The following is a 22,151-nucleotide window of genomic DNA, read 5'->3' as shown; positions in this document are numbered from 1 at the left end:
CCGCAGGGAAACAAATAACCCTATTAAAAAATGGGGCTCAGAGCTAAACAAAGAATTCACAGCTGAGGAATGCCGAATGGCGGAGAAACACCTAAAGAAATGTTCAACATCTTTAGTCATAAGGGAAATGCAAATCAAAACAACCCTGAGATTTCACCTCACACCAGTGAGAATGGCTAAGATCAAAAACTCAGGGGACAACAGACGCTGGCGAGGATGTGGAGAAAGAGGAACACTCCTCCATTGTTGGTGGGATTGCAGACTGATAAAACCATTCTGGAAATCAGTCTGGAGTTTCCTCAGAAAATTGGACATTGAACTGCCTGAGGATCCAGCTATACCTCTCTTGGGCATATACCCAAAAGATGCCTCAACATATAAAAGAGACACATGCTCCACTGTCTTCATCGCAGCCTTATTTATAATAGCCAGAAACTGGAAAGAACCCAGATGCCCTTCAACAGAGGAATGGATACAGAAAATGTGGTACATCTACACAATGGAATACTACTCAGCTATCAAAAACAACGAGTTTATGAAATTCGTAGGCAAATGGTTGGAACTGGAAAATATCATCCTGAGTGAGCTAACCCAATCACAGAAAGACATACATGGTATGCACTCATTGATAAGTGGCTATTAGCCCAAATGCTTGAATTACCCTAGATCCCTAGAACAAACGAAACTCAAGACGGATGATCAAAATGCGAATGCTTCACTCCTTCTTTAAATGAGGAAAAAGAATACCCTTGGCAGGGAAGGGAGAGGCAAAGATTAAAACAGAGACTGAAGGAACACCCATTCAGAGCCTGCCCCACATGTGGCCCATACATATACAGCCACCCAATTAGACAAGATGGATGAAGCAAAGAAGTGCAGACCGACAGGAGCCGGATGTAGATCGCTCCTGAGAGACACAGCCAGAATACAGCAAATACAGAGGCGAATGCCAGCAGCAAACCACTGAACTGAGAATAGGTCCCCCGTTGAAGGAATCAGAGAAAGAATTGGAAGAGCTTGAAGGGGTTCGAGACCCCAAAAGTACAACAATGTCAAGCAACCAGAGCTTCCAGGGACTAAGCCAGTACCTAAAGACTATACATGGACTGACCCTGGACTCTGACCCCATAGGTAGCAATGAATATCCTAGTAAGAGCACCAGTGGAAGGGGAAGCCCTGGGTCCTGCTAAGACTGAACCCCCAGTGAACTAGACTATGGGGGGAGGGCGGCAATGGGGGGAGGGTTGGGAGGGGAACACCCATAAGGAAGGGGAGGGGGGAGGGGGATGTTTGCCCGGAAACCGGGAAAGGGAATAACACTTGAAATGTATATAATAAATACTCAAGTTAATAAAAAAAATTATTTTGATTCAAGCTATCTAATGTAATTGTCTTCAGAAATCATTGCTATTATTTCCTGACCCATTTCTGACTCTCAACTCACATCCATTAACAATTTTACACATGACCATGGTACACTTGAAAAAACACCCTTAAAGTGTAGGATCTATTCAGCAGCAAGGACAGAAGAACAGAAATCACCATTACAAGCTTTCTAGAACCTACTTGATTTGCTCATCAGCCAATGCTCATCACAGTCTTTTACTTTCTCTAATAATGTTGTTGGAAGTCACAGGATGCAAATAAGATGCCCAAACCATGCAGCTACACTACCTGTGACTTGTTTCGCCTGTCCTATGGCCTTTATATTCAGTTCATTCACCTACCTCAGTGACTTGCACCTTCACCAACCTTTGCATTCTGAAGACCCAAGTTCTGCAGTCTTTAACAGTTCACACCCCACATATCCTTTTTTCATGTCTTTTTGTTTTCTTGAAACCTTTTAGTAAATTAAATTTTATAGACAAAATCTGCTCCAATTTCTGTGAAACATCTCTTTTTCACTACTAATTTCATTCCAATTGATCACATCCATTTTTGGTTTTGTTTCTAATATAGATAGTAAAATTGATTACTTCAAACTTTAATCTTCTTCTACATGCTCATAAAATGACGTAATCCTTTCCTACATTCGATCTGAGTATATACAGATCACTATTAAATAAGTAAAAATTCAAGATAGTAAAAACTTAAAATTAAAAATTAAAATAAAACCTTGAATATGTATGCTATGTACAACATTTAAGCTTTTCAACTTGATCTAGAACTAAAGCAATATACTTACATTCAACTTCGTTGTAATCCAGGAAAATATTTTCATTTCCAAGCTCCCTGTAGGAAGAAAACCCTTCCCTGCACCCAGAATTCTCATTTTGTTAAATGAAAGAGAAAAAGAAATGAAATGCAGAAAAGAAAAAGAAAGAAATTAAAAATTAAAATAAAACAAATAACAAACAAAAGTTCACACTTTTCTAAAGCCCTTTGCCAGTTTTAACTGCATAAATTTAAGAATTTCATACATGAATACTATATTTATATAATTTCCACCCCTCCCTCTTCAACTCTTCCTGTGTTCTCCAGGTTTATTCAAGTTTATGACCTCTTCTCTGATTACTACTGATATAAATGCACATACAACTTAGATTGCTAATTTTTTTTTGTAGTTTTGTTTTGAGACAGAGTATCACTATGTAGACATTATTTGTCTGCAAGTTCCTAAGGAGCCCTTCAACTCCTAGAGATCCTATTGCCTCTTTCTCTCTAGTGCTGGGAATAAAGCCGGGCACCTCCGTGTCTGTCTATGAACATGCTAGTGCTGCCCTCACACACATGTGCATAGGGACGACCACTGGGATTAGATACTCTACCAAGATGCTTGTTTCTGAGGATTCCTAAGTAGTATACATTTTTCTAAACTCATGGTCAAAGTACGTCTCAGGGCTCCTGTGGGACGTTGAAGTTCTTCCCTCTGGTCTCAAGTAGGAAATGCTCTCCGTGCCATAGCCATCCTCTTCCTCTCCTTCCTTATAATGAATGTGTAGATGTGTTTGTTCTCTTCCATCTTAACAACGCAGCAAAACACTGCTCTTTGTTTCCCTTCACTGCACACTTCCTCAGCATAGTAAAAAAAAAACATGCTTTCCACACCGATGCTACTCTATAGTAAAAAAAGAAAAAGGTTTGACACTTGGACCATCATTCCTCACTCTTACTCTCTCTCTTTCTCCCTATACCATAGTATGTACATGTTAGTAATGAAGTTTATAGATACTGTCTATATTACATGTATATTCTCAAAATGTATATTCTTGGTCCTGTCCCTAAACTTAGAGTTCTGTTAATTTTAATACTGTATTTCATGTAGGGTGTGTAATATGTGTCATTTCCATCTAACCCTTTGCATATCTTAGTCCTAGATACTCTCTATGGCCTCTCAAATATTTTATAGTTTACAGTATGAATTAATCCCTTTAACATTTAACTACTGATATAACTACCTTAAATAGTTAAATATTTCCTTTGAGGATATGGATTTCCACAGAAGCCTAAAAAATGTCATCAGGATAAGAACAATAATTTGTCTTCGGTCTTTCCTATTGCATTTTGAAATGGTAAGGAAGTATTCAGTAAAAACATGTAATCTTCCTTAATTTCTATGGGCATCAGTTAAAAACTCCAAATCTTAGCCCAGTGTCATATGACCTACCTGCAGGCAAAGGAAGAAGATAGAGTTCAGTGCTAGCAAAGAACTTTTATTCAAAACTCAAAAATTCAAACAACAAAATTTCCAAATATTTTTTTTCCACTTTATTGGTTACTTTATTTATTTACATTTCAAATGTTATTCCCTTTCCCAATTTCCCATCCACAAGCCCCCATCCCTTCTCCTTCCCCTTCCCCTTCCCCAGTCCCCTGTCTCTATGAGGGTGCTTCCCCACCCACCCACCTACCCACTCCTGCCTCAGTACACTAGCATTCCTCTACCCACTAAGGGAATCCTATGCTACATATGTAAGATCAGTTTAATCAACTTTCTCTAAACTTCTACCTTTGTGAATAGAAATTGCTATAGAAAAATCATAGTTATGTGATATCTGTGATGCTTCAATACACAATGTCTTACCCAAGCTACAGATTAGTCACCTTAATTACTCCAATGTTGATTTTACAGTCCCAGTATCCCTTTGAAAGTACAGATGAAATTGGTAATTTTCTTGGAAAATAAAAATAACTAAATCATCTGCAGTAGAAATAGAGTATAAAATGACTTGTTTTTATAAAGAGAAATTCTTTCTTTGTCCCTCCAAAAAGGATTATGTCAATATTTAATTTTAAAGGCTACATATTACAATGGGGTTGCTTTTGTTTGTTTGTTTCTAGAGACTTTATAATTCCATAGGAATGGCATGTAAAATTGAGTTCAGTACTTAACTGAGATTCCAAGCATAATATAGCCAAACTAAATTTATGAATTTTGATGAGTTTTTGATAATACAACAACCACCATCACGTTACAAGATTATGAGTCAGTGGGTTTAATTCCAGGAATACATGGACAGATCAATAATAATCATGGTGGTAACGCAAAGGAGAAAAAATCAGTTGACCACTTTGTAGATGTTACTGAGGCATTTTGTAGAATCTAACAAGTATTTGTTTTTGCTTTCACATAAAATTATTTTTAGAGAAATGAAAATATTGGAGGCATCACTAATAAAAAAAGAAAATAATATATAATTCTAGATGTCAGTATAGCACTATTAGTAAATGTTATGTACTATTCATGCATATGAATTTTCAATGTAAATAGAGCTTTTATTATACAAGATTTCATTCATATATATGAATATTAAGGTATATATAAATATATATAAATTGTGGTTTAAATTTTGTTTTGATATCTACCTTACTATGTCAACTTATGCTTTTAAGTGTGCATTTGCTGAATTTATTTTGTTAGTAGAAAAAGTTTTCTTTCTTAACAATTCTTTTTATGTCAACTTTAAGTGAAACCTTTGTAAGTACTACAGTAACAGGTTTAAAAATCACACAAAGGGCTAGGGATATAGCACAGTTTCTAAAGTGTGTCTAAATCATGGAGGACTGGGCTCAGTCCCCAGGATAAAATTAAATAAGATGAGTCAATGAATATCTGTAATTCTTGAACCTGAAAGGTGGGTGCAAAAGAATCAGAAGTTCAATCACATTTCCTACTACTGAGATCAAGGGCAGCTTGACTTACATAAGATCTTGTTGCAGAAAAAAAGGCAAAAAAATCTAAGAAAGTGAAGGCTGGAATGAGGAAACTACACACCTAATAACCAGTTAGTGTCTGTATTTCCTGGAGCACTGAAAAGGGCTTGTAAGCCTGAAGTTCTGAAGCAGCAGCAATACACATATATCTGCCTGTGTGGTCTGAAGAGAGGTGTCCATGGAGATGTCAGAGAAAACCTCATCCTCTCACAGCACTAATGTTTATGAGGGAACACAGTCATGAGCCTGGAGGTCATCTATGAGACAATGTTCCATGTTGTGGAGATACCCTGACTCATCACAAAAGGAAAGGACATAGATTGTTGACCTTTGCCTCTCTGAACACTGGGGCATTCTAATAGAGGTCCTTTGTTTTCTTTCCGCCCTGCAAGTTTCTTTTAATTAAACTCATAGAACTATATCAACTATAACCAAGTATTATAGATTGGGAAAGAATCTGGGAAATGACTTCCAGACTGAAAAAGTAACAGTATTTCCAATTCAATTAAATATTTGAGTAATTTTGTACTCTTCCTATACACTCAAACACTGACATAAGCTTTATAAATACATGAAAAGAACAAGTTCTTTGCCAAATCTGTAGGTTGCCATTTTGTCATGTGGATAGTGTCATTTGTCTTACAGAAGCTTTTTAGTTTTACGAGATCCCATTTCTCTATAGTTGATCTTAAAGCCTGAGCCATTGGTGTTCTGCTCAGGAAATTTTCCCCTGTGTCTATGTGTTTGAGGATCTTTCCCACTTTCTCTTATGTTAGATTCAGCATATCTGGTTTTATGTGGAGGCCATTGATCCACTTGAACTTGAGCTTTGTTCAAGGAGCTAAGAATGGATCTGTTTGCGTTCTTCTACATGCTGACAGCCACTTGAGCCAGCACCATTTGTTGAAGATGCTTTTCTTTTTTCCACTGGTTGGTTTTATCTCTTTGTCAAAGATCAGGTGACCATAGATGTGTGAGTTTAATTCTGCATCTTAAATTTTATTCCAATGGTCTACTTGTCTGCCTGTATACCAATACCATGCTCTTTTATCACTATTGCTTCATAGTACAGCTTGAGGTCAGGGATGGTGATTTTTCCAGAAGTTCTCTTATTGTTGGGAATACTTTTCACTATCCTGGGATTTTTATTATTCCAGATGAATTTGATAAGTGCTCTTTCAATCTCTGTGAAGAATTGAGTCAGAATTTTGATGGGGATTGCATTGAATCTGTAGTTTTCTTTTGGTAAGATGGCCATTTTCACTCTCTTAATCCTTCTGATCCATGAGCATGGGAGATCTTTCCATTTTCTGAGGTCTCCATCAATTTCCTTCATCAGAGACTTGAAGTTCTTGTCACACAGATCTTTCAACTACTTGGTTAGCAAAACACCAAGATATTTTCTATTACCTGTGGCTATAGTGAAGGGTTTCATTCTCTAATTTCTTTCTCAGCACGTTTATCCTTTAAGTAGAAGAGGCTACTGATTTCTTTGAGTTAATTTTATATCCAGTCACTTTGCTGAAGTTGATTATCAGCTATAGGAGTTCTTTGGTAGAATTTTTGGGGACACTTAGTTATAGTATCATATCATCTGCAAGTAGTGATATTGTGACTTCTTTCTTTCCATTTTGTCTCCCTTTGACCTCTTTTTGTTGTCTAATTGCTCTGGCTAGAACTTCAAGTAATATATTGAATAGGTAGGGAGAGAGTTGTCAGCCTGCAGTGCATGTGATAGAGGGTTAATCTCCAATATATACAATGAACTCAAGAAGTTAGACTCCAGAGAACTAAATAATCCTATTTAAAAAGGGATACAGAGTTAAACAAAGAATTGTCAACTGAGAAATCTCAAGTGGCTGAGAAAAATTTAAAGAAATGTTAAACATCCTTAGTCCTCAGGGAAATGCAAATCAAAACAATGCTGAGATTCCACCTCACACCAGTCAGAATGGCTAAGATCAAAAACTCAAGTAACAGCAGATGCTGGCTAGGATGTGAAGAAACAGGAATACTCCTCCATTGTTGGTAGGATTGCAAGGTGTCACAACTACTTATTCTGGCGGTTTCTCAAAAAATTGGTAATAGTTATACCTGAGAACACAGCTATACCACTCCTTATGATATACCCAAAAGATGGTCCAACATATAACAAGGATTCATGCTCCACTATGTTCATAGCAGCCTTATTCATAATAGCCAGAAGCTGGACACATCCCCGATGCTCTTCACTGGAGGAATGGATACAGAAAATGTGGTACACTTACACAAATGTAGTACTACTCTGTTATTTTAAGTTATTAAAAACTATAACCTCATGAAATTTGCAGGCAAATTGATGGAACTAGAAAATCCAATACTGTGTGAGGTTACTAGTCACAAAAGAACGTACATGGTATGTACTCACTGATAAGTCGATATTAGGTAAAATGCTCAGAGTACCCTCAATACAACCCAGAGACCATATGAAGTTCAAGAAGAAGGAAAGTCAAAGTGTGAATGTTTCATCCCTACTTAGAAGGGGAAAGAAAGTAGTCACCATGGGAGGTAGAGGGACATAGAAATATAAGATAGAGATGGAGGGAAAGGGAAAAGAGAATCAGGTGTGGTAGGAGAAAAGGGAGAAGTACAGAGGGTCAGGAAACAGAAGAAGGTGTATCTCAATGGAGGATGGGGAACTGGGGGTAGACCCTAGAATGTCCCAGATGCCAGGAAAGCAAGAAGCTCCCAGGACCCAATGGGGCTGACATTAGCCCAAATACCCAACAAAGGGGAGGGACAACATGTAGAGACCATATCCAGAGGTTAGGCAAGGCCCCCAGTTGGGGCATGGGGCCATGCACTCATCTCCAAATTTTTAACCCAGAATGGTTTCTTTCTAAAGGAAATACAGGGATGAAGTGTAGCATAGAGACTGAAGAAAAGGCCATCCAGAGACTGCTCCGCCTAGGGATCCATCCCATATGCAGACACCAAATCCAGTAACTATTGCTGATGCCAAGAGGTGCTTACTGACAGGAGCCTGATATGGCTGAGCCCTGAGAGGTTGTTTCATAGTCTGACCAATACAGATGTAGATGCTCACAGCCACTCATCTGACTGAGCACTGGTATCCCAATGGAGGAGTTAGGGGAAAAACTGAAGGAGCTGAGTGGGTTTGCAACCCCATAGAAAACAACAATATTCAACCAACCAGATCTCCCAGAGCTCCCAGGGACTAAACCACCAACCAAAGACTACACATGGAGGGACCCATGACTCCAGATGCTTATGTAGCAGAGAAATGCTTTATCTGGCATCAATAGTAGGAGAGGCCTTTGGTCCTGTGAAGACTTGATGAGGTGGTAGTGCGTGGGTAGTTTGGGGAGTTTCTATGTAGAAGCTGGGGAGGAGGGCAATGGCATAGGGAGTTTGGTGAGGGGAAAACAGGAAGGGAGATGACATTTGAAATGTAAATAAATAAAATAACCAATAAAAAAGGATAAAAGAGATCATAGAGAAAAGATAGGGTAGGGGAGAAAACAAAACAGATCCTAGAGACACAGGCATGTCACTCTTGGGTTTTGGAAGCTGAGACAGGTGTACTAAAACTTAAAGGCTTTTCTGGACTACAGAGTAACTCCAAGCCTTTGATCTCACACTAGCACTTTACTCCCTTATCCTACTACAGCATGAACATCTCTTCTATGTGCTACCACTAACACACTACAGCTCCACCAAGACTTCTCCTCCATGATGGAATGAAGTCCTCAGAAACTATGAGCCAAAAAAAAAAATTCTGTCTCTCCTCCACTACTTTGGTTTGGTTTTGGAAATTATCAAAAGTACTAACATGGGACAGTAACTCTAACAAGGAGAGTTATTACTCCATCGAAACTGACCAGTGTATTCACAGACCTCTAGAATGTCTTTATAAGTGCTAGGTGTACCCAGCTAAACAATCTTTAGAATGTTATAAAGAGAGCTTAATAAAACATTCTAGTAGGAGTTTGGAAGACCCAAATACCAATGTACATGTGGAGAATAAAGACAGAGCTTGTGAAATTTCATGGGGAGAATGAAGACTTTATTTCAGAAATAAAAACTAAAATTCATCTATATAATGGAAAATAGTCTGCCTTCCTCAAATTCTACCTGATTAAATGCTTATCATATAGCACAAGAGAATCATGTAGGTTGGTGTTTGACCAAATTGTAAAGCATCATATCCTACCAACGTTGACACAAAATTGACAGTAAAATCTCTATATAATATTATATCTGATCAAAATATTAAATGATGATGAGGGCATGATATACATGTATTCTGAGAGTCAATGCCTCTAATAAGTATTCCATTGGTCTTATTCTTAGAATAAATACACTTACTAGTTGTCCAATACAGAGTGGTCATCCCTGAAACCCTGCACACACACACACACACACACACACACACACACACACACACACAGAATATTGTATTTATACATTGGTTATATGCATATATGTATGTAATGGTAATAATTAGAGAAAATGTTAAACTTAGATTTTGAGTTATACTAGAACTACAGAAACATTGTTAAAGAAATTGAAGAGTTTTTGTTATACAGGACAGTTGTATAGTTTTAAGTGGAATTTTGACTTTGATATTGCTAGATACAACATGGCTATGGAAGGGATAGTGAGACATGTTCCCTGTCCCTAGAGCAGAGCCAGTAAGACATGGCTCTCCTTGAGTGTTGACTGTTGCTGTAGGCATAAAGTGTGTCTGCTTGCTTAACAATGACATATTTTATTTCATGTTCTTCCTTCAGGGAATGTTCTCCCTGCCAAGGTTAATGGATCTATGATAATCACAAACAGCACAATTCCAGGAATGGAGAATGTGTCTGGTGATCTGAAATGGAATTTCTGATTTCTTTGAAGACTTAGTTGTGTCATGTGATGATTTTCTGGGAATAGTATTACACCTAAAGCTAACTTCCTCACATCAAAATGGCCTCTATGTCTAGACTTGGGGACCACAAGCACTGTGCCAAGTGAACTACAAAGGACTTGCTATGTTAAGATAAAAAATGTTCAGACATTAGAAGTGGACACAGTGGTTGCTACCTCTGAAGAGAAGAATTACCACACCTATGGCTGGGGTTCTGCACTCAATATTTCTGAGGCCTCCAGGCAGACTACAGTCTGTGAAGAAAGGTTCAGAATCTCTCATCCGTACAGAGTGGATTCATCACAAATTTATCAGATCAAGACTTCCAGATAAAGTATTTGAGCCTAGACCTGAAGGTCATGAAAAACATAATGGGGATCCACACAACCCTCATAAACTGCATATTGTTACAAGAATAAGTATAAAGAGGTGTCTATTCTGGGAAAAACATACAATCAAGGAGCTCAGACTGCAGAAGGCACACAGCCTTCAGAGTCACAAGGACATCCAGCAGGTAAATGCAAAGCTTGAAGTAGTTAAGCACTTGATGCGCATCCAGCCCCTGAAGCTGCCACAGGGACTTCCCACAGAAGAGACCATGTCCAGCATGTGCCTCAAGAGCACTGGGGAATTGGTTGTGCAGTCGCATCTGAATCCTGTGGAGCAGGAAGCAAAGTCCTGATGCCACACAGCTTCAGCTCACAGATGCACTTACTGAGGAAACTCTTCTCATTAAAGTGTGTTAATCCAGTCCTAAGGAGGAGGAGGAGGAGGAAGAGGAGGACGGGAAGGAGGAGGGAGGAGGGGGAAGAAGAAGGAGGAGGAGGAGGAGAAAAAAAGAGAAGAAAGAAAGAAAGAAAGAAAGAAAGAAAGAAAGAAAGAAAGAAAGAAGAAGGAAAAGGAAAATGCTCTTGCTGTCTGATTCATTGGCCTTGAATGTGCTCTGTATTTCAGTTCTATACCTAAGAGTCAAGGGGCTATGGTCAAAAAGTGCTGACAGGTGGAATGATCAAAAGAAAACCAGGAATAAATGATTAAACTGATATGCAATTTCTTTTTTTTTATCTTTATTAACTTGAGTATTTCTTATTTACATTTCGATTGTTATTCCTCTTCCCGGTTTCTGGCTGATATGCAATTTCTAATGAAGTAGCTTATGCAAATAAAAAACTATTCTTTGGTCCTCAGAGGAAAGCTATCTAGAGCAGATCATTGAGCTTGCATCAATCACCGCTCCCACTGCTCCCATTCACCCATTCCTCAAGGATACTCTCTCAAACTGAGCCTGGTCCCTGGCAGCCTTTTTGTGAAGACTGAATATGGCTTGAAGAAGTCAAGAGCTTGGACTGAAATGCTTGAAATAGATTGTGATTTTGATTGGATTCAGTTTGCTGGATTAACAGTATACCTCTGGCTTATATGTGGGGGTTATTCTAGAGGACTCAGTCATGGGTCTCTGACTTACTGAATGGTTTAATCCATTAATTAAAGCAGACTGGTGAAACTATAGAAGAGATCTGTTCGAAGCTGGCGAAAGTATAGAAGGGGGTCTTGTACAGGGCAGAGGACATATATACTGGAGGAACATCTTTGGAGGGCATACCTTACCCTGGCTTTTTTCCCTTCATTCTATTTCTTGGCTTCTATGAGGATAAGGGTTCTGCTTCACCTTATCCCTCTTCCATGATGCTCTGCCTCACCACAGGCACAGAAACATGGAACCAACCTGTCATATACTGAAAATTGTGAAAATGTGGGCCAAATAACTCCCCTTTCATAAAAATAAATTAAACCATTTTTAAAATGCCTTAACTTAACATTTGTTGCCACAGGGAAGAATATTTTGGCTCCCTCAGACTTCTCTGGTAGCTGCAGCTGTACACTATGCACTGTTTGCCCAGTACCATTATCATTTTAGCATTCACTATTGCAAAGTAAAATGAGAAAAAATAAGCTTCTGCCTCCAAACATGCAAGTGTTTCTAATTAGTTTTGCGTTTTACACTATTAATCAACTTCCATAGTATTTCTTTCTATAAGTCTAAACATGACATTGTACGGACTCCTTTATTAATCAGTATGGGAAATTACCTTTCATTTTAAGGTTTTGTTTTTAAGTTTTATTTATTGACTAGGAAGTTCCCATTCATATTACTCAAACAAACGTTCTAAAAAAAAGTAAAATGAAGGATGAGGAGTGAATATTTGACCAACTAATATATAATTATATGAGTAAGATAGCATGACCCAAATGGTTAAATCATAATGATATTGCCTTGGCAATTAATATTATAAAACTAAAGCTTAGCTTATGAAATAGATAGCCATTTCTTTGCAATGGTAAGTAAATAAGCAAAACCTCCATAAACACCACGATATACCTAATATGTCAGCCTTCTGAATTGGAAGTCTGAATATTGAATATTACACAGAATAAAGTGAGTTCTTAGTCAAGACAAGAAGGCTGTAGTTAAGCCTGCACCTATGAATAGTAACACTTGAAGCTCTTCTCACAGACAGAAAAAAAAATATGTGTGTTGACTCTGGCAGCTGCCAGCATACACTTAACCACCAAACCTTCCGAGAAATTATGGGCAGGGTCATAGCTAAACATGTTGTACAACCCTTTGCCATCCATAGTGCCTGAGATTTCTTTACATTTGGAACACTTCTTTGAAAGGGTTCATCACTTCTCACAACATAATTACTGCTCAGGGTTTAAGCTATATAATTCCATTTTTAGGAGCACCATTTCATGCTCAGGAAAAGTAAAAAGCTAAAAGAGGGAAACTATGCATAAATTTAACACACCACAAATGATTGAATGGAAAAGATAATCCTTTAAGCACTCAGTTTAAAGCCAAGAGTAATACCGTTCATCCCACCAAATCTCTCAGAAGACGAGAACCTGCTGTTAGATAACATCATGAAGTAGCTGATACGTGTCACAAAAATTAATATATCATGGAGCACAGGAACCCTTAGAGTTACACTTATTCATAAACTACAGTCCAAAATAAGACCAGGTCTAACATCAACAAAGTTAGACTTAAGTTTTCAACAAAGTGTTTTCTGTGAAGATCTGCTAAATAAACAAAAGATGTCCTCACATGGCTCGCAAATGCTAAAAAATGGAAATGGTTGGAGACTGTACTGTCAACTGGCTGGACCAGGCGCCTGATTAACTCCCAGACTAGGTTACATGAGGTGATGCTTCCTTTGAGGGGCAGTGTTACTGTGCACCCCACTGCTGCCATTCAAACAATCTGCAGTCACAGACATTCCCTGGAGGATGCTACTGAAGGTTCAAAAGGGGATGCTAGCTTCGTGTGGTCCCCTCCCACAGATTCACTTGTTTGTGTAAAACAATTGCTCTGCCAACAGCCTTCCTCAAAAGATTCTGATTTACATTTCTAAACATGCCATTAAATAAGCTGCAAAATATTCATAATATCAGAAAATATTTTAAGAAATCAACACACTGTTCAAATAAAAATTAAGGATCTAAACTTATATCCACTACCACAAAATATGACTGTGAATTAATAATTATGAATGTTTTATAATCATTTCTGTAAAATATACAAAAATAGACTATTGAAAGTATGAAAATGAAAACATCACAAGACACAAAATACACTAACTGAAGAATTATTCATAAACCAAAGTATATTTAACATATTATTACATAGAATTCAGATATTATTCTAATACTGAGGAGGAATGCATGCCTAGCAATCTTCTGTTCATTTCTTGGGATGAAGCCAAGTATGAATAAAACAGTTTGAATACCTAGGTCTTGAAGTTCATGCTGTAATTATCTGAATAATTCAATTACAAGCTGATGCATGACTGATGGAAATTATCTATGAATTGTGTAGTCTTGTAGTTTTGGAACAATTAGTAATTCACATTGAAATCCACAGACTTTATAAAATACAATAAAGAAACATAAGAAACTAACAATGTTATTATCCAAACTAAATATACAAGACCCACAAATATATAGCCTTACCAAGATTGGAGGTGATTTTCAAATATTAAGCTTCTGTTAATTAGAGAATTATTCATTTCAGCTCTTAATTCAACAGGATTCAATAGATTAACAGTGCCTTTCTGTATTTGCATTTTAAAATGCAGAAACTATTTTTTTTTGTTGTTCTCAAAGAGATTCCAGGGCTGTTAGAGAAATCAGTAAATACTAAAGGACTATGAAGTCATTTAAATTATATTATTAAAAATACATAATATCATAATATTTAATAACATAGATATAAATGTAGAATACACATGTATTAAGATTATATAAATCTGAGTCACTCCCTTGTTATGGTTCCTATTGCTGTAATGACACACCATGTTTTAAAAGCAAGTTGGACAGAAAGGGCTGATTCAGCTCATACTTTTACATTGCTGTTCATCACCAAAGGAAGGTGGTCATTATAGGAACTCAAACAAGTCAGGAACCCGGAGGCAGGAGCTGATGCCTGTCTCCCTTCCTGTGGAAAGCCACTTCTCTCACTTCAACAGCGTCTGATATTCTGCTTTAATAGATCAATGCATATACTGAACTTAATTTAAGTAAATTTTTTTCCTGAAAATATTCCAGCCATATTGTACCTTGGCTATAACCACCATTTTATCTATAACAGAGAAAACTCAACTCTTTTTTTCAACTTTTGAGTCATTGTTAAAATCAACACTAAATTAGAGCTAGTGTTTCTAAGTGAAATGTCATCATCATAGAATGGATTTCTAGGAGATAAAATAAATAATTTATACTAAACTAATTTTATTAGAAATGTATTATTAAACATTAGTTAATTAGTTAACTTTTAAATCTTGATATTGTAATGACAAATTATTCCTGTGATAGAACATCAGTCATGCTAAATAGAAATTTACTTTTATAATATGAGTTCAAGGAGCAAGATCATGACTTGCTCTTCCAAAGGGTATATACGTGTTGATGTACATAGAAGGTATGTCAGATGATGCAACAGTCATTAACTTTTTATTCCTCTTCAATAATCACAGGTTGGCGAAATGAAGTATATATACTTTCCATTTCTCGGAAATGAACATCTTCTGTCAAAGGCCAGCTTTGACAAGTCAGGAGAAACAGAAGTGAGGGTATAAAGTAGATGATTAGTCACTCAGCAGACTTTTTTTCTGATGGAATAAAGCTGGATTCATTGGAACTGGCACTCCCTGTGACTCTTTGAACTCTTTAGGGGCCAGCAAAAGGAAAAGAGAAAAACAAAAAGGACACACACACACACACACACACACACACCACAGAGAGAGAGAGAGAGAGAGAGAGAGAGAGAGAGAGAGAGAGAGAGAGAGAGAGAGAGAGACAGACAGACAGGCAGGCAGGCAGGCAGGCAGGCAGACAGACAATAAATGAAGCAAGACAAAGCCCAACACCTAAACATACATATAGACAGTCAGACAAACAGACAGACAGACACATTCGCACATTCACACATTGAGTAGATGGAGCAAAGCCCCAAACACTATACACATGCACCCATAGTTGATAGACGGAACAAACTCCAATGAGCAGGCTTCACGCTTGCTTTTCTCTCCCACAGCTTATATATCCCTGCAAAATCTTTCAAGCAATATAGAATTACAACATGACCACATTCTATTTTTTTATTTAGTGAGTGACTATGAAAAAACACTGTATTCCCTGATACCGTTACATGAAAAAAAATTATGTAGTGCAGGTAAAGGAAACTAACCATTCCCAAGAATCCATACATTGGTAACTAAGCAACTTGTCAGAGATTAACAAAGCATGAGCACGCAAGGTAATTTTCTCAGCCAGTTTCTTTTACTGGAGGGTAACAATTTGATGTTACAAAGAAAGGATCAATTATTTTATTATTTATCTTAACCAGCCACTGATTGAAACAGATGCAAATACTAACAGTCAACCAATGGACTGAGGTTACAGACCCCTATGGAAAGGCTATGGGAAGAATTGAAAAAGCTGAAGGGGATGGCAACCTCATAGGAAGAACAACAGTATCAACTAACTAACATAGACTCCTGGAAGTTCATAGAGACTAAGCCATCAACTAAAAAGCATACACAGGCTGGTCTGCAGCCCCTGGCAGATATGTAGCAGAGGACCACCTTTTCTGGCCTCAGCAGGAAAAGATGTCCCTAATTCTGTCAAGACTTGATGCTCCAGAAAAGGAGATCTGGAGGGGGGTGAGCTGGGGGTGGATGGGTAATCGGGGTGGATGGATGGGATTTGGGGGAAAATATTCTCTCAGAATCAAGGGGGAAGAGGTGAAGAACTCTGGGAGGCAGGACCAGGAAGGGGGACAATATTTGGAACGTAAACAGATGAAACAATAAAAAAGTAATGTTATAAAATGTCTTAAAAGAATCACAAAGCTAACTTTTCTATAAAAAAAAACCTGTCATTTCTACTTTAAATCTTTAGGGTACACATCTACTCATTAACAATTTTTTATTAAATCACATCAGGAAGCTGAGGGCAAAAATGTATACAAGAAATTTGTCATGAGCAGCACCAGCTTCAGCAAGAGTGATGTCAGCCAGTAGTATTTGAGCTGCCATTGTTCTTGTTGCCTGATCTTAAAAATATCCCTAGTTCAAATATTAAGAATGTGGCTATCTGAGCTTTAAATTGTTCCCTAATTTTATATACTGCAGCCACTAAAAAAGAAACAAACAAACAAAACAAAAACAAAAAAAACATATTAACACAGTCTCATTAACAATTTATTCTTCCAAATGCTTTCTAGGGGTGGTGGTCATTGCTAAAAGTTTACATTTCTAAGTTCTTTCCAAGGGCCAATCTGCTAGAGGAGCAATGCTTGAGAAAGAGCAAGCACTATTATTGTGAGTGCCAATGAAACTACACAGTGATGGGCAGGAAGCCCTTTAGAGTTTTCATACAATTTATGATTAAAAGGAATATGAAGGCAACAAGTAGAGTAAAACTACACAGCAGCATAAACTGTTCAGGATGCATAGTCGTCAGGGCGTGCAGTGCCTGGGGGTCAGCCTCTCTTAGACCCATCACGATGATTGTTCTAACTAGTGAGTTAAATTCCATGCGTTTTAAAGTCATCTCTTGTTCCTGGTGCATGGCCCATGATAATCTTAGCTCTTGGTAATGGTACAGTTTCAGGATGCAATAGTACAAACTAAACCTCTGTACATTACTTGAGAAAAAATAGCCTTTCAAATAAATTTAAGTTCAGACTTAAAAACTTATTTTATTACATATAATTATTAATTATAGTATTGAAGTAACCACTTTTATGTCTATATATACATATATATGTATGAATATATATATTACTTGTTCTTCTACAGTAATACGGAACATTGAGGATGAGACAATTTAAAAAAATAATGAAATATAAGTCTTAAGAAAAATCGTGAGTCACCAGGAGTGCTGACACACCTGAGAGCAGAGATAAGACCACCACTTCTGCTCTGAGGGAACTGCCTGAACTCCTCAAGACACAGGAACCAAGTATCAGGTTCCTTCTGGGAAAAAGATCCTTCTAGTTTACACGGGCACCCAGATGTGCCCAGGTCCCACAGCTCTCTATACACAAATCCTGTGGGGAGAGAACAGGACTCTCAGAGGTGCTGACAATCCTGAGGGTACAGAGGAGACAACCACTTCTGTTCAACATTCCCAGCCCAATAGAAAACTGCATGGAGCCCACTGGACACAGGAACCCAAGGAGCAGTCTGTGACAGAATCCTTCCAGTTTCTGCCTGCACCCAGGGCTGACCTGTGACACAGCTCTCTGAACCCAGATCCTGCTGGGAGAAAATCAATCTCCAGAAGTGGTGATACACAGGCTTACAGGAGGGTCAAGCCACTGCCAGAGACAGTAAGATGAGCTAACAGCAAAGACAACCAGATAGTGAGAGGCAAGCACAGGAACCTAAGCAACAGAAATCAAGACTCCTTGGAATCATCAGAGACTAGTTCTCCCATCAAAACAAATACTGGATATCCCCACACATGAAAAGCAAGATATGGATTTAAAATCATATCTCATGATGAAGATATAGGATGTTAAGAAGGACATAAATAACTCTCTTAAAGAAATACAGGACAATTCAGGTAAATAAGTAGAAGCCCTTAAAGAGGAAACACAAAAATCCCTTAAAGAACTACAGGAAAACACAATCAAACAGCTGAAGGAATTGGAATAAACAGTCCAGGATCTGAAAATGAAAATAAAAACAATAAAGAAATCACAAAGGGAGAGAACCCTGGAGACAGAAACCTAGGAAAAAGATCAGGAGTCATGGACACGAGCATCACCAACAGAATACAAAAGATAGAAGAGAGAATCTTAGGGGCAGAAGATAACATAGAAAACTTTGACACAACCATTAAAGAAAATGGAAAATGGAAAAAAAAAAGCTCCTAACCCAAAATATCCAGGAAATCCAGGACACAATGAGAAGATCAAACCTAAGGATAATAGGTATAGAAGAGAATGAAGACTCCCAACTTAAAGGGCCCGTAAATATCTTCAACAAAATTGCAGAAGAAAACTTCCCTAAACTAAAGAAAGAGATGCCCATAAACATACAAGATGCCTACAGAACTCCACATAGATTGGACCAGAAAAGAAATTTCTCCTTTGACATAATAGTCAAAACACCAAACATACAAAACAAAGAAATGAATATTAAAAGCAGCAAGGGAAAAAGGTCAAGTAACATATAAAGTCAGACCTATCACAATCACACCAGACTTCTCAACAGAAACTATGGAAGCCCTAAGATCCCAGGCAGATGTCATACAGACCATAAGTGGAAACAAATGCCAGCCTAGGCTACTTCATCCAGCAAAATTATCAATAAACATAGATGGAGAAACCAAATTTACATAATATATTTCCAAAAATCCAGCCCTACGAAGGATAACAAATGGAAAACTCTAACACAAGAGGAAAACTACACCCTAGAAAGAGCAAACAAAGTAATCTTTTTGCAACAAACCCAAAAGAAGAAAGTCACACAAACATAATTCCAATTCAAACAACAGAAAGAACAGAAAACAACAATCACTATTCCTTAATATCTCTTAAAATCAATGGACTTAATTCCCCAATAAAAAGACATAGACTAACAGACTGGAAAGAGGACCCAGCATTTTGCTGCACACAGAAAACACGCCTTAGTTGAAACAACAGAAACTACCTCATAGTAAAAGGCTGGATAACAATTTTCTAAGCAAATGGTTGCAAGAAACAAGATAGAGTAGCCATTCTAATATCTAAGAGTAAAATTAACTTTCAACCAAAAGTTATCAAAAAAGATAAGGAAGGACACTTCATATTCATCAAAGGAATCCTGAATATCTATGCTTCAAATGCAAGGACACCTACATTCATAAAAGAAATGTTACTAAAGCTCAAAGCACACATTGTACCTCACACAATAATAGTGGGAGACTTCAACACCCCACTTTCATCAATGGATAGAACATGGAAACAGAAAGTAAACAGACACAAAGAAACTAACAGAAGTTATGAACCAAATGGATTTAACAAATATCTATAGAACATTTCTTCCTAAAATGAAAATATATACCTTCTTCTTAGCACCTCATGGTACCTTATCCAAACTTGACCATAGGTCAATAGGTGTCAAAACAAGCTTCAACAGATGAAGGAAGACTGAAATAATCCCATGCATCCTATCAGATCACTATGGACTAAAGCTGCTCTTCAAAAACAATAACGACAGAAAGCCCACATACACATGGAAGTTGAACAACGCTCTACTTATTGATAACTTGGTCAAGGAACAAATAAAGAAAGAAATTCAAGACTTTTTGGAATTTAATGAAGGCACAACATACCTAAACCTTTGGGACACAATGAAAGCAGTGCTGAGAAAAACACATAGCTCTGAGTTCCTCCAAAAAGAAATTGGAAAGAGCATACACTAGCAGCTTGACAGCACACCTAAAAGCTCTAGAACAAAAAGAAGCAAATACACCCAGGAGGAAACAATCAAACTCAGATCTGAAATCAACCAAGTAGAAACAAAAAGGACCATAGAAAGAATCAACAGAACCAAAGCTGGTTCTTTGAGAACATCAGCAAGATAGATTAAACCCTTAGCAAGACTAACCAGAGGACACAGAGAGTGTGTCCAAATTAACAAAATCAGAAATGAAAAGGGAGACATAACAACAAGATCAGAGGAAATTCAAAAATTATCAGACCCTACTACAAAAGCCTATATTCAACAAAACTTAAAAATCTGGAGGAAATGGACAATTCCTAGACAGATACCAGGTACCAAAGTTAAATCAGGAACAGATAAACCATTTAAACAACCCCATAACTCCTAAAGAAATAGAAGCAGTCATTAACGTTCTCCCAACCAAAAAGAGCCCAGGACCAGATAGGTTTAGTGCAGAATTCTATCAGACCTTCATAGAAGACCTCATACCAATACTGTCCAAACTATTCCACAAAGGAGAAACAGAAAGAGCACTACCCAATTCCTTTTATGAAGCCAAAATTATGTTTATGCCTAAACCACACTAAGACCCAACAAAAAAAGAGAACTTCAGACCAATTTCCCATATGAATATCGACACAAGAATACTCAATAAAATTCTCACAAACTGAATCCAAGAACACATTAAAATAATCATCCATCATGATCAAGTAGGCTTCAACCCAGGGATGCAGGGGTGGTTGAATATATGGAATTCCATCAATGTAATCCATTATGTAAACAAAGTCAAAGAGAAACAACACATGATCATCTCATTAGATGCCGAGAAAGCATTTGACACAATTCAACACCCTTTCACATTAAAGGTCTTGGAACAATCAGGAATTCAAGGTCCATACCTAAACATAGTAAAAACAACATCCAACTAAATAGAGAGACTCTGGAAGCAATCCCACTAAAATCAGAAACTAGGCAAGGCTGTGCACTCTCTCCCTATGTAATAAAGATAATATTTGAAGTCCTAGACAGAGCAATCAGACAACAAAAGGAAGTCAAAGGGATACAAATTGGAAAGGAAAAAGTCAAAATATCACTATTTGCAGATGATATGATAGTATACTTCAGTGACCCCAAAAGTTCCACCAGAGAACTACTAAGCCTAAAAAACAACTTCAGCAAAGTGGGGGATATATAATTAACTCAAGCAAATCAGTAGCCTTCCTGTACTCAAAGGATAAACAGGCTGAGAAAGGAATTAGGGAAATGACACCATTCACTATAGTCACAAATAACATAAAATCCTTTCCTGTGACGCTAACCAAGCCAAGGAAAGATCTGCATGATCTTCAAGTCTCTGAAGAAAGAAATGGAAGAAGATCTCAGAAGATGGAAAGACCTCCCATGCTCATGAATTGGCAGGATTAATATAGTAAAAATGGGCGTTTTGTCAAAAGCAATCTACAGATTCAATGCAATTCCCATCAAAATTCTAACTCAATTCTTTATAAACTTAAAAAGAGCAGTTTGCAAATTCATTTGGAATAACAAAAACCCAGGATAGGGAAAACTATCCTCAACATAAAAGAACTTCTGGGTGAATCACCATTCCTGGTCTCAAGCTGTATTACAAAGCAATAGTGATAAAAACTGCATAGTATTGGTACAGATACAAGCAGGTAGATCAATGGAATAGAATTGAAAACCCAGGAATAATCTCAGGCATCCATGGTCACTTGATCTTTGACAATGAAGCTAAAACCACCCAGTAGAAAAGAAAGATAGCATGTTCAATAAATGGAGCTGGTTCAAGTGGTGATTAACATGCAGAAGAATGCAAATTAACCCATTCTTATCACCCTGTACAAAGCTCAAGACCAAGAGGATCAAGACCTCCACATCAAACTTGATACACTCAAACTAATGGAAGGAAAGTGGGGAACACATGGGAACTGGGGAAAGTTTCCTGAACAGAGCACCAACGGCTTATGCTCTAAGATCAACAATCAATAAATGGGACCTCATAAAATTACAAAAAAGTTTTCTGTAAGGCAAAAGACATTGTCATTAGGACAAAATGGCAACCA

The 22,151-nt window shown here is 37.5% G+C and overlaps 1 long non-coding RNA gene and 1 pseudogene across 1 annotated transcript in view; one reads left to right on the top strand and one right to left on the bottom strand.

Moving 5' to 3' along the window:
* Positions 1-22,151, bottom strand: part of LOC134485951 (uncharacterized) — a 165,360-nt gene that overhangs the window by 47,529 nt on the left and 95,680 nt on the right. The window lies entirely within an intron of this gene.
* Positions 10,272-10,751, top strand: LOC120100611 (39S ribosomal protein L30, mitochondrial-like; annotated as a pseudogene).

The sequence above is a fragment of the Rattus norvegicus genome, chromosome 2 (genome assembly GCF_021556685.1).
Source record: "Rattus norvegicus strain SHRSP/BbbUtx chromosome 2, alternate assembly SHRSP_T2T, whole genome shotgun sequence".
In the NCBI taxonomy this organism is placed as follows: domain Eukaryota; kingdom Metazoa; phylum Chordata; class Mammalia; order Rodentia; family Muridae; genus Rattus; species Rattus norvegicus.
This window is presented reverse-complemented; position numbering and strand designations above follow the sequence as displayed.